The sequence below is a fragment of the Macrotis lagotis genome, chromosome 3 (assembly GCF_037893015.1).
Source record: "Macrotis lagotis isolate mMagLag1 chromosome 3, bilby.v1.9.chrom.fasta, whole genome shotgun sequence".
Taxonomy (NCBI): domain Eukaryota; kingdom Metazoa; phylum Chordata; class Mammalia; order Peramelemorphia; family Peramelidae; genus Macrotis; species Macrotis lagotis.
This window is the reverse complement of record NC_133660.1, coordinates 162,551,123-162,561,110: the sequence shown is the minus strand read 5'-3', so window position 1 is coordinate 162,561,110 and position 9,988 is coordinate 162,551,123. Positions and strand designations below refer to the sequence as shown.

The following is a 9,988-nucleotide window of genomic DNA, read 5'->3' as shown; positions in this document are numbered from 1 at the left end:
ATTTGGAACAGATAATTGAAAGAAAATGGGTAGAAAAATAGCATTTTCTTTTCAGTGAGTTAAAGATCAGTTATGTTTACCAAAGAGAACTTTTCTCCTTTTTTTAGCCTGGGCCTAGATCTTATGACTCCTTTCAACTTTAAAAAAAAAAACGAACAATATTACTTTTGATCTTTGAACCTAATCTCTTAAGACTCCTGACTTTGACCTTGACTTTTTGGCATGTGAATTCCATAAAATCTTGGGTGTCATTCTTTCTCCACCTCAAAAACATCTCTGTAGGGGGAAAAAAGTCTTTTTTTAATCAAAAGCTAAGCTATCTGCCTCTTCTTACCATTTTTTTCCTGCCACTTTCAGAACCTTGCCCAATTATCTTCTCAGTGATCATCTTCTCTGCCTTCCAGAAGAATAATTATTAAAAATTATATTCATTCCAGAAATATGAATTCAAAATCCACACACAGTGTCTGTCATATGTTGCCTTGCAAGGTTTTTCCTTAGGGAAGATAGCACAGTACTGAAGAAAGAGTGGAGTTAAAAACAGGAGGAGGTCTAACTTTGAATCTTAATTCAGCTCTTTGTTACTTATGTGACCTTGCAAGTCACTTAACTATCTGTGCCTCAGTTTCTTCATAAATAAGGAGTAAGATATATGATTCTAAAACCCAAACTTGATATTAACTAAATAAAGATAATGGTTTCTTTGGAATGGAGCCCCAATGTTGGACCACCTCCTTTGTCTCAAGGCCTTGGGGCCAGAATCGTTATGTGTCTCCTGCCTTTTGCTCAGGCAACAAATTGCTTTGTTATATGGATGGGAATAGGGACTGAACCTGTTATTCCTATATGCATATACATACACACATATGTATATGCATCCTGTTTATAATATGAGGAAACTCCAAACAGGTTCAGATCTGTGCCTTCTCTAACATAGCCTTAAGAGAATTAAGGCTAGTGCCAGCCAGCATGTATGAGGACTCAGACCCAGTTTCCTGACAGATCAGCTTTCTAACCACTGGCTATGTAGAGCTTTGAAAGCATAAAAAGCTTTGTCAAATTGAAGAATTTTTTTAGTCTCCTTGGTAGAAAACTGTTGTGCTTAAAGATGAGAATCACAAAGTTAACTGAACAGTTCTTTTCTTCATATGAAGTCTGAAAATAAACAACTCATGAGATGAGCAGAACCAGAAAAACACTGTACACCCTAACAGCAACATGGGGGTGATGATCAACCTTGATGGACTTGCTCATTCCAATCAGGGACAATTTGGGGCTGTCTGCTATGGAGAATACCATCTGTATCCAGAGAAAGAACTGTGGAGTTTGAACAAAGACCTAGGACTATTACCTTTAATTTAGAAAAAAAAAATATATTGTCTGATCTTGCTATCTCTTATACTTCATGTTTCCTCCTTAAGGATATGATTTCTCTCTCATCACATTCAATTTGGATCAATGTATATCATGTAAACAATGTAAAGACTGGCAAATTGCCTTCTGTGGGGGGTGGGGGGAGGGAAGTAAGATTAGGGAAAAAATTGTAAAACTCAAATAAAACCTTTAAAAAAAGTAAATAAACAACTCGCCTCTCTAGTAGTTTTATATATCCCAACTTCAGAAGCCCAAAGCATGCCATCGCTATTTGAACTCCTACCTTCCCCCCAAACTATCATCTCTTCTGAACATTCCTATTGCTGTCAAGGGCACCACCATTCTCCCAGTTACCTGGACTTCATCTTCAGTTCTTCACTCTCATCTTGTACATATTCAATTTGTTGCCAAGTCCTGTCAATTCTATCTTCAAAAAGACGCTTATAGCATCCTCTTAGAGAGACAGACACAACTGCCACACCAATATAGGCCCTCATCACTTCAGGCTTCATTACTCCAACAGCTTCTGATTGGTCTCTCCACCTCAAGTCTTCCCTCTCTATAATTCTTCTTCCACTCAGCTGTCAATAAACTCTGGCAGCTCTATATTACCTCTAGAAAAAAAATAGAAAACCCTGTTTGACTTTTTTTTTTGACAGCCAACAAGCATTTATTAAGCTCCAACTATGTGCAGGTAATAGGGGTAGAGGGTAGAAAGGCAAAAGTCTTGCCCTCAAGGAGCTCCCAGTCTAAGGGGGTAAATTATGCGATCAACAGTGTAGGAACAAGACCGGGTCAGGAGGGGAGGCATTAAAGGGGGACTGAGAAAGGAAAAAGGGACAACCTATGCCTAGACTGGAGGTTCCTAACCTGTCTAAAAATAGATAACTATTTCTGTCCGGTTGGTTTCCTTTGTGATGTTGGCAATTTTAAACATTGAAAAATATTCTGAGAAAGGGTCTGTGGTCTTCACTGGACACAGCCTAAGCGGTCACAGAAATAGGGAAGACCCCCTAGATAATACTGAGCCCAGGGACTGTATCCCCAGCAGGTCATCTGGTGCCCTGTCATTGCTGGTACCAAGAAGCTACCAGGTGTTATGCCTCTGGAGTTGTAAGAAAGAGCATGGCACAATGGACGAACACTGGATTTTGGAGTTAAGACTTAGGTTTGAATCCTCCCCGTCATGGACATAGGCAAGTCAATTTCAGTTTCCTCATCTGTGAAACGGGGACAACACTCATTGCACCCACGTCAGAGGGATGCCTGGAGGAGAATATTCTGTAAACCTTCAAAAATTGCTCTATGAATAATTAGCATTGTGGGAGGCAGCCAAAATGGAGCCATGGTCCCTGTCATAGCACATAGCCAAGCCTGGAGCTCCTTGCCTCTACCTTATACGCAGCCCAATCCAGGTTGTCTCACCCTGAACCATGGAGCACTGGCCCCTCTCTCAGGACCCTAGCACTCCACCCCTTTGTCCTCCCTGAGTCTGACCACTTCACTACAGAGGTACTAGGGGCTTTCTCTAGAGGTTGCATCATCTAAAATCCCAACTTTGCCATTTGCTATCATGGAGGAAGATGGAGCAGGAGAAAGTGAGTGACATAGAGAAGCACAAGGACCGTAACTAACCTCTGTTACTCTGGAACCTCCAGGCTTGAAGTTAGAGAGAAGTGGGCAGATAGTTAGGGTCTCCGCTAGCCCTGGCAGCAAGGAGCCACGTTCTTCCCACTGTCCCCAGGGAGAGCCCAGGTGCACCCACTCCACAGATAATGCTTTATTCTATATAAAAACATAGTCCCATGTGGTCTGCACCTCTCCCTTCTGAGAGTCTTGCACAAAAAGTCTCTTTCCTTGGAGAAGGGAGGCAGCTGCTCTGAGAGGCTCGCCTGGGTGAAGCCCTGCACCTTGCAGGGCTCCTGGCCAGGCTGTCCCCAGTCAGTCATCATCCTCTGAGTCTTCAGATTCCTTTGAGGAGCTATTGTCACCATCGTCATCCTTGTCCTCCTCTGTGTCCTCCCCAAGATGCTCAAACTTCCCTGACTCCGCTTGCCACAGGTATTTGATGTTAACCCTAAACTCTGCCATTTCGAACCCAAACAGCTTCGGGACTCGGGCCTGCTCAGGGGTCAGCACGTCGCCCTCTTTACACACTTGATAGTCCGAGATCAAGTTCACCACACCTTTCTTGAGAGCAGTGGGCAGACCAAGCTGCCTCACCTGAGGCTCCATTGAGTGGGGGGAACTGCTCCAGGGGTCCCGCATCCAGACTGACGTTGAAAGTCGCTTTGTTACCAGCCCGGGCATAATCCATCTCTGAATACTTATTGAACCACTCATTTACTTCCTTCTTTGTTCTGTTGGTAAACAAGAGACCGACCTCACCCCTCAGCTTCTTGCTGACCTGGTGCAGATTGTCCCTATATTCATCAGAAGGCCCTCGACCCAAAGCCACCATCATAACTTTGTTCTTGCCAAAGAAAATCCGGCTGTGCTTCCAGGCACTCCTGATATCCTTCAGTTTGCTGTTCCTCATGTTTGCCACTGAGAAAATGAAAATGTATTTGTAGATGTCCACACATTTTCGAAGCTCTTCTATCAGGTTTTGTTTGAGTTCTACGCCCTTCTTGGCGGTCTTTGTTAAGGAAACTTTCTTGTCAAGTTTGGACTTGGGCATGATGCTGCCTGCACGTGTGGACTCCCTGTTTGACTTTTAAAGCCTTTCATAACCTGGCCCCTTTTATGTTCACAATCTTCTTACAATTTGATATAGTCAGTCCACAATCTAGTGATACTGACCTCCCTGCTGTCCCTAGCCACAAGACTTTCATCTCCCAGCTCTGAGCATTTTCACTAGCTGTTCCTTCCTATGTCTGGATTCTAAATTTAGTAGTCAAATTGTATAGACAAGTTATCTTCCTCATCAACTAGGGTATCTATATTCCTTTCTTCTCATGATTTTGTTTCTCAAGTCTATTAGCAATTCATCCTACTCTAGAATTTAGTATTATATAACCAGGCTCACAGTAATTGATTTACAAGCAAAAAAAACCAAAGTAATAGGAAGAGTATCCCATCTTCATTGTCCAACTTGGTCTCATTCCCCTTGGCAGCAAGGGGCATTTTGTGTTAGAGCATGACTTCCTTCCAAGATGACACACTTCAAAGATTTTAAGACTGCCTTTGGAGTCTGTCATTCACTGCTTGCTTTTCTTGTTCCTTCCCCATACCTATGCCCATTTATGTTCCGTCTGTGGGTCTTTTCTAGTCTATATAGTCTCTTCTTTAGTGAACATGACTTCAGATATTACTAGATGGTTCTCATATCTACATCTCTGGTCTAAACTTTTCTTCATATCAGTCAACAGGATCCACATTTTTTTTAGGTTTTTGCAAGGCAAATGTAGTTAAGTGGTTGCCCAAGGCCACATAGCTACAAGGATCCACATTTCTAATTGCTTGTTAATATCTCCATTTGGATGCTTTAATAACATTTTATACTCAAAGCATCTAAAACCAAACTCCATTTTCACTTTTGAAACCAAACTTCATTCCTTCCCTTTTTCTGTTTTGAAACCTGTTCTTGTTTCTCAAGTCTCAAACCTTGGAGTCATTTTTTAACTTCTTCCTGCCTGCCCTCCTACCCCGTTCCAATCCACTATCAAGCCCCACAGCTTCTAGCTACTATAATTCCATTTTATCACCACTAGCTTCATTCAGGCCTTCATCTAGCTATTCTGTCTCCTAAAATATACTTGCTAGACCAAACTTAAATTGCAGCCTTTATCATATGAGACCCTTGCTCAAGAAGTTTCAGTGGCTCATCATAGCCTGCTAAATAATTCAGCAAATAATTAAGTGCCTACTATTCCCAAACTCCTTACATTCAAAATTCCTCAACAATATGGCTGCAACTTACCTTTCTATTATTGCTTTCCATTATTTTCTAATGTGCTCAGTATTCCAGTCTGAATGGGCTATTTATTATCCTCTAAACATATCTTGTGTTTCCTTGAATCTTCCCTTCATGAAGATTTTCCTGATTGAAGGTGTGGGACCTCCCACTTTGGAATATCCTTAAAACTATGTACTTCTCTTATGATTTTAACATTCTGTTCAATTATTTGTACCTTGCCTTATTGGAAAAGATAAGAGAGCAAGGGCTGTACTTTTTTTCATTTTTAAAAATTGATGACTTTTGCTCTACCATTATATTTATGAATTTAATCCTTTTCCCTACCTCTTCCCAGTAAATTTTCTTTTGTCGTAAAGATGAAAAGAATAAAAAAAACAAAAACAGTTCAGCAAAACTAACCATTCACTGACTTCTTCTGACAGTATATGCAGTAATCTTTCCATAGCTCTAAGGGAAGAAGGTGCATTTTCTTAACTTTCTTCTAATCTTGGTAATTATACTCACAGTTTTCACTGTTCTTTCAATTTACATTTTTGTTTTCCTAGTTCTGTTTAATTTCACTCTCAAATCAGATAAATCTTCCCATGTTTCTGAAGTCTCCATACTATAATTTCTTACAGTACAATAATATTCCTGTACCACAATTTGTTTAGTCATTCTTCAATCCTTGACCACCCATGTAGTTAAGCGAGTTCATCTTACTTGGCACAAACCAGAATGCCTCATATACAGTAGTCACTCGATTGCTAATTGTTGATTTGAAAGGGGAATTATTTCCAAGTTCCAGAGTACTGGATTCATAATTAGAAATCCTAAGGCTCTGCTATTTGTTACCCATGTGATCTTAGGCTAGTCGTTTAATGTTACTGAACCTCAATTCTCCTAATTTTACAAATGAGTAGAACTTTATTGCTATTTTCCAATTAAAAAAAACTAGATAAATCCTATCACAGAAGCCCTATAATCTGTAAAGCTAGAGAAATGAACCTTATTTTCTCCCTCTGATATAGCATTCTTTCAATTTTGTGCTTATGGAAGGGTGAGGATATATATCTTAAGAGTACCAAGTCCTAGGATATAGTAATAAGGAGGAGGCTGAATGAATCTTCAGAAAAGAGAAGGGATTTTAGATGAGAGTTATGGGAAGGCAGAGAGGGCAGTAGATAAGAATGGAAGAGGGAGAATGTTCCAGTATGGGGATCAATCAGAGAAAATATTTGGAGTCTAGAGATGGATTATCTTCATTGAAGAGTCAGATGATGGGGTATAAGGAAACCAAAGTCATCAGTTGGGGCTAAGTTATGAAGGATTTGAATGCTAAAGTATTTTTTGTATTTGATCCTAGAGACGATAGTAGGGAGCCATTAGAATTTGAGTACTGGGGTAATATGCTTTAGGAAAATCACTCCAGTGATTGCAAGCTGGATTGGATTGGGGAAGAGAGAGACTGAACCAGGTAGTCCATTCAGTAAGCTTTTATAATAGTCCAGTTGTGAGGTGATCAGGGTCTATACTAGAGTGGTGGCAGTGTTAGGGAAGAAAAGGGGTATGTGGAGAGATGTAGCAAAGGTGAAATCAATAGGCCAGATTAGGTCATTTCATCTGTTTGTCTCAGTTTCTTCAAGGATAATAACAGTACCTACCTCATAGGGTCAGGGTGAGGGTCAAATGAGTTAATATTTGCAATATAGTTCCTGGTATAAGGTAGGTCCCATATAAAGGCACATTCCCTTCTTCCTCAATATGCATGTTGCCAAATTTTCCTTAATAACAAAATGCTGGTTTATTGATAAGATCAGAAATTATTTTGGCATTTGGTTCCATATTAAAAACTGGTTGGTAAAGGAGTGGCAAACCCTAAAGCAAAGTACTTGTGGTAACTAGCCTAAAATGTCCAAGTCAGCATCTCCTACTTCATGACTCAGAGTTTTCCCTATCCTTGACTTCCTCCTTATGAAACTCCAAACTTTATCTGAAACCAAAAACAAAAATCAAATTGCAGTGAGAGAAGCTGCTAACTGTACCACATGATAAGGCAATATTTTCCTGATCTAAGTCTTTAATAAAAGATCATAATAATTTAGATTCAGATGGATTATGCTGTCTGCTTTTAGTATTTTCTACTCCTACATTCCCTGACAGAATTTGCTTTTTCTAATCATGTGACTCATAGCATTTCAGTTCAAAATAGAACCTGCTAACTCACTTTGGTTCAGACTATAAAGAATAAGGAAAATAAATACTCATGATCTTATATCTTATAGAAGAAATCTCTTTCATAGTCTCTCATCTATGATCTATAAAGTCAGGCAATTAGAAGAAATGAGAAAGGGGGAATAGGTAGGAGGAAAGAGATGGATCTAGTTAATTTTTTCCATAACCTTAAAGCAGTCTTAGATTATTCAATATTACACTGCTTCCCATTTCACACTGAACTCTTGATACCTCACAAAGACTTGGAATTAGATTAGTACTTCTTTTGCATATAATCATAAAATTATCATCTTGACCTTTGTCTTGCCACTGGACTCTGAAGGAGAGAACAAGGGTGATGAATCTTAAGCCAACTCACTTGAAAGTCAAGACATCATGCTTGTGAAGTCATTGGTCCTTTTCAAGAATGAGGGACAAGAAGCAATAATAGAATGGAAGGTTCATCTAATTCAACCCTGTACCTTTTACAACATTTAGGACAAATGGTTGTCAAAACTTGGCTTGGACATCTTTAGTGATGGGACTCTAAGACCACTTCATGAGTTGACCCAGTTCTATTTTCAGATGGCACTATATTTTAGGAAATTCTTTGATAGCCTGAACTGAAATATCCCCCTGAAACTTTTACTCATTAAACAAGAGTCAAGCAGAATAAACATAATCCCTGCCTATCCTTATCTCACTATATACACATACATATATAGATGGATAGATAGATAGATAGATAGATAGATAGATAGATAGATAGATAGACAGACATATATGAAGTCACTGGTCATGTCCCCCCCTAAATTTCTTCTCCAATCCAAATAACCATTCTCCATATGATGTGGTTTTACATATCTTTCTATCCTGGAAGGCCCTTCTGGATATGCTTTAGTTTGTATTGTAATGTAAATGTTACTCATCTAGGATTGAATACAACATTCCAGATTTGATCTGAATGGCACAGAGCACATTAAGGTTATCATATTCTACATTGTACTTATAGAAATTCAAATATTTGGGGCAGCTAGGTGGTGCAGTGGATAGAACACTGGCCCTGGAGTCAGGAGGACCTGAGTTCAAATCAGATCTCAGACACTTAATAATTACCTAGCTGTGTGGCCTTGGGCAAGCCACTTAACCCCATTTGCCTTGCAAAATAAAAATAAACCCTAAAAGAAATTCAAATATTCAAAATCTGCACAAAAGTCAACTGTTCCATCTAATATGAGAAACATCAGAATTATTCCATATATCAGAACATGACCTTCTGCAAACTTTCAAGAGGCAAGTAAGATTCTGTCTTTCTGTTTCAACCAGATTACTCAGTTGAATATTCAATAATTCCCAGTATATTTTCTGTTCTTTTAAGAAGACATCTTCAAAGTATAATGGGTAATGTAAAATAATGTTTTAGCTCCAAAATGCTAAATAATATTCACTGAATTCTTCTCAATGCATTAGGCTCATTGTACAATAATCCAGAGACCGGTTTCTTCCCCTCAGAGAAGGTATAGGCTCAGGTATAGTAGATGTTCTGCACAATTCCTCACTTGCCAAAGTCCTTTAATCATTGTTTTTGTACTTGCTTTATTTTTGTTTTATTTTTGTTTGTTTTGGAAAGGCAATGGGGTTAAGTGACTTGCCCAAGGTCACACAGCTAGGTTAATTATTAAGTATCTGATATCAGATTTGAACTCAGGTCCTCCTGACTCCAGGGCTGGTGCTCTATCGACTATGCCACTTAGCATATTGTTAATATTAATTGTTAATATTAATATCATTGCTAATATTAATGAATTAGAACTTAAATATAATGCAGGGAACTTGAATTGACTCCAATGACCTTTGGGGGATGACAAGCTTTTTTAAAAAAGTATTTATTTAACATTTTATTTTTCCATTTCCACGTAAAAACTAATATTTAACTTTAAATTTCAAGTTAAAAGTCTTTCCCTCTCCTCCTCCATTGAGAGGGCAAACAATTTGAAATAGATTGTACATGTGATGCAAAACCATATTAGGTTGTAAAAGAAAAGAGACAAAAAAAGAAGAAAAATGATGAGTAAAAAAAAAATACGCTTTGATTTGCATTCAGACCCCATCAGTTCTGTCTTTGGAGGTGGATAGCATTTTTCATCATGAGGTCTTTGAAACTGTCTTGAATCCTATGAATTGAATCATATTGCTGACAATAACTAAATCATTCACAGTTGATCATCATACAATATTGCTGCTACTGGGTACAGGGTCCTCATGGTTCTGCTCATTTCACTTTGCATCAGTTTATATAAGGATGACACATTTGCTGCTTCTGGCAATATGGGACCCAAGAAAAGTCTTGTACTTTAGTGTCACGGTAAATCCTGAGTGGTCCTTTGGTTATTCCCTTGTGACAGAGGTAACAGAGGCAAAGAGGTTGGGTGCTGCTGTTTAAAAAAAAAACACCCAAACTTCTAGCATGGCTTTGCTAGCTGTGACTTTCTGGAGAGAAAA

At 38.9% G+C, this 9,988-nt stretch overlaps 1 pseudogene; it reads right to left on the bottom strand.

Annotated features, from left to right (window-relative positions):
* Window positions 1–3,315: 3,315 nt before the first annotated feature.
* LOC141516301 (mRNA turnover protein 4 homolog) lies at window positions 3,316–4,059 on the bottom strand (annotated as a pseudogene).
* Window positions 4,060–9,988: the final 5,929 nt, after the last annotated feature.